The 4,191-nt window shown below is 44.7% G+C and overlaps 1 long non-coding RNA gene across 1 annotated transcript; it reads left to right on the forward strand.

Moving 5' to 3' along the window:
* Positions 1–206: 206 nt before the first annotated feature.
* Positions 207–3,935, forward strand: LOC119005180. Its single transcript, XR_005070405.1, has 3 exons — positions 207–387; positions 618–678; positions 3,684–3,935. It is a non-coding gene; the product is annotated as an uncharacterized LOC119005180 (long non-coding RNA).
* Positions 3,936–4,191: the final 256 nt, after the last annotated feature.

Below are 4,191 nucleotides of genomic sequence, written 5' to 3' on the forward strand. Positions count from 1 at the left end.
ATGTCGATGTTTTCTACACTGCCTGTGCCATCGCAGGAGAAACGCTCCGCCGGTATAATCACACAGAATTATTCTCCTTCTCCTGGTGGATTTAATGGTGGAGTATTTGCTCAATGGAAAATTTTCTCATCTAACTCCCATTACAACAAAAGCATGACTGACTGAGTGATAAAAGCCAATTGTTGTGTGTCATCAGAGAGCCCCTATTATCCCTTTGGCCCGGCCTCTGCTGTGATGTTCCGATCTGGTCAGCGCTGCTTACTTTGGCACTGGAGGGAGTCTGTTTCTGCTAAGCGACTCGCGGTTGTTATGGAGCTCAGCGCGCCTGCATGGAAAAGGGACGTCTGCAAAACAAAAACAAGCCGGGGAAAGATCAACACATGATAGGTGAGAAGAGGTGATAAAACATCGGCGTGACAAACCAAAACAAACAGGCACGGCAGTGCATACGTAGGCACATGTATACTGAATGTAGACAGATATATACACACACACACACACACACACACACACACACACACATTGGATCTATGTGGTCTCATAAACATTTTTTTCTTAAATGTTTAGCCTCGGCCTTTGCTGTTGCATTTCTAAGATATTTAAGTTGTTTTCTTCAGGATAAAAGGGAAACGTAAATGCAACTCATCTGGGCTCGAGGAGAAGCGGCTCAAGGCTACGGTACGTTAGCCGCCTCCAACATAAAACGCCTGTTGCATTGTTGGTAATGTTAGAACCTGGATCCTCATTTATCTGCCTACATTTAGCATTGAGGAATCCCACGTGTTCTAAACCACCATGCTTGTGCATGTTAAGCATCATTTGCAGACAAATAACCATACAAGGTGAAAAAAACAAACAAACCAAATCTGCTTGCCGATCCGTCTCCAACCTCCCTCTGGAACATGCTGGGGGCCAAAAACCCCAGTGAAGTGAACACTTGGATGAGCACAGGAACTAAACGCTTTGGTGAGTTTAGTTTCTTGTGCCAACTTAAGTCCCAAAGCGTAAATCTAGAAATAATTTAAGGAAGCGGTACCTCCTCTGTGCTCCCAACCCAAACAGGTCAGCGTGCTCTCTGATGAAGCTCAGTGTTCAATCACCAAGACGATCCAGATGTTCACACTTCTGTCTGTCCTACTCCTCCTCCTCCAGCTTGTTGATCAGCTGACTGTGAGCATTCACTCTTTCAGTTAAACCGACCGGATTTTTGCCTCGATTAAATCAACCAGCCACTCACATCGTTGCCGTCAAACTGTGAATCTTTAAGTCTCTCTGCTGCTGTCAGCTGTCGTCTCTCCTCCCATCCACTCACCTCCAGTGAGTCCACCATCACCACAGGGCTCCATCGCCGGGGTTTCCTATAATATTCATCTTTCCTCTTAAACTATAATGGAATATATGGACTGTAATAGATGAGGCGGAGTCACCAAAGACTCTGATACACTATCAATTCATTCAGAAAAGCAGTCTCTCCTGATTGAGATGCGAGATGTTACATTTCCAAATTCTTGTCACAGATGTCTTCTGACACCAACTAGGCTTTAAATCTTTCTTCTAACTAGACTAAAATATTGAGTAATTATTGATCAAAGACAATACAGAATATATGTTGATGTTAAGATTGTTTTTGTGTGCTTCCCTATTCCTTATTTAAGCTGTACCTACTATATATTTACACACATTCCTTAGTACAAGTACCCTTTGTTCAGGAATGACTGTTCGCACCCTTGGCACACATCTGTGCAGACACACTGCTGATAAAAGATGACCCAGGCTTTAACAAGAAGGACAACAAACAGACAATATGTCTGGCTCGGTCACAAAAAAAGGTGGAGTGCACTTAAGAAGTAGGAGAATTTTATATATCCAGTATATTCTGAGAATTAGGAGAACTGGAAAAACACAAGCACACTGGATTTAGCTCACAGCATTCTGTGGTTCATAGAGAGCAGCAGGCATTACGTGCTTTGTAGGCTAGCATGGAAGTTATTGCTGCCCCTGGTTCCCCCGACAAAAAGCCTGAGGGATATTTGGGATGTTGCCGTCCCCGCACACAATAATGCAAATACACACAGCGCAGCAAACACACGCACAAGATGCAAATCACACAAACACATTTGCGCGCACACACTCTCACGCGTGTTTGTACAGTACAGGGTCTGATCGTGATCTGTGACCGCGTGTGGTCAAAACGCCAGCGCATCAAGAACAAAGCAGTAATTCAAACGTGTTCTACCTTCCACCTGGAGAGCCGAGACGCTGCATATCATTTTATAGCCTCTGTGCCGCTTCACACACACACACACACACACACACACACACACACACACACACACACACACACACACACATGCATACCCGGCCCACCAATCCACTCCTCAACACCACCTAAAGTAATTTGTCATGTTCGTGATAAATTATACCCTCTCCAGTTCATAGCCTACAGAGGCTGGGGAGAGAGCGAGTAGGTGGAGAGAGAGAGGGGGAGCCGGTTATTTACAGCTGTCAGTCGCATTTGGTGCTAAAAGCCAACAAATGAAACATGACAAAACACGGCGAGGTGAGGAGGCGTTCGTGCGTCGTGTGGCGACTTGTGCGTGGTATTTGAAGCTGTGGGTGGTAAAACCGCGGGTCACTTACAGGATCGTGCAGACCTGACAATCAAATTTGTCCTTTTCGAGTAAATCAGAACGGTCGGAATAAAAAAAAAATGTCAACAATCGCAGTCCAGTTAAAAGGTCAGCTCCACCCAAACACACCTCGAGCGAATGTCTGGACTGTGTTTATTTTCTCAGGTCTGGAGATCTCTGTCTTTACCCCGACTGTATTTAATGTTGTGCTTACAGTATTGATTCATCACAGTCAAAACCTCAACGGTAAAGTCTTGGCCTGGTTCCTGAACTCTATATTAATGTGTGACGTTGTTCTCATCGGCATCTGTTGGGTTCAAACTTGGACGACTCAATTTGTCTGTCTGACTGCACGTGTAATGGAGAGCAGAGGCCCAAAAGCATGAGTCACAGGCAGACAGGTTACGATACAAGTTCATGTTTACTAGAGCTGAAAGGCGGGCAAGGTCAAAAGGTAAAAAGCACGTTGGCAGGCAAAGGTATCCTGGGGGGGAGGTGAGGTGGAGGATAATCCATTCGATGGTCAGAGAAGGCTGGAGAGCGGCTGCAAACTGGACAATCTGGTAAGAAGTGAGTGGAGATGAGCTGTTTTTTTTTTTTTACAGGGCAGGACTAGTGAGGGGAATGGGAAATGGGTTAGCAGGTGGTGGGAATTATAAGGAAAGGAGTTACTGCAGGGGAGGATTGAGTGTTTGGATCTGAAGGGATAAGAATAGGGACGGACCACCAGACCCACTGAGACATGGTTTCAAACTGGTTTCACTCCACTGTAATCATATGCAGCTGAGTGTATCACTTTCTTTTATCAATGCTGAAATGTTTTTCTGCACTGCAAAAGCATCCAACTCGTGCATCTACGCTGCTGGAAACATGCAACAACAAGTAGTCATGGCAGAGAGGAGGAAATGGTCCAAAGCTTGGCTTTGATACATCTGGAAAGATGACAACAGTGCTGGTTGTAATGCCTGTAAATTCACATCAAGATGCTGAAACATCTGTCCATGGAACACGGGCTTAAAGCACCAAAATGTAACTTCCTTTCTCTCATTTCAGCCATTTCAGACAGTGTCAGGCAGACTGTTGCTGCAGCCAGCTCTCAAACAGCAAAGAGGGAACAATAGAGAGCAGCAATGGAGGCCGATGAAAATGTAACGGCGGTCATCTTTTACTTTTACTGCAGTCTCACGCTGAACTCAACGGCGACTGAACGACAGCACTTGGACGGAGGAGGGTGAAAAACTGTGTACACACCAACAAACGAAACATCAACGCGCATCAAAGCGCCGCGCTGCAAAGTAATGTCGTTCAGAGCTGGAGCCGATAAATAAATACATGAATGAATTAATAAATAAACAAGCAAATAATACATTCATAAATAAATAAATCCTGCTGTCATTTGACATGGATATAAATACCCTTTTAGCTAAAGCTAACTCCGTGTGTTCGCCTGTAATGATATAAGGGACTATGCAGTCAGAAAGCTAAAATTAGAGCAACATAAATGCAGATTGTTTTGCGCCTTGAAACACAAGACACCGACCTGACTCGAGTAGTTGTTGTC

This window comes from Acanthopagrus latus, chromosome 16 (genome assembly GCF_904848185.1).
Source record: "Acanthopagrus latus isolate v.2019 chromosome 16, fAcaLat1.1, whole genome shotgun sequence".
Lineage (NCBI taxonomy): Eukaryota > Metazoa > Chordata > Actinopteri > Spariformes > Sparidae > Acanthopagrus > Acanthopagrus latus.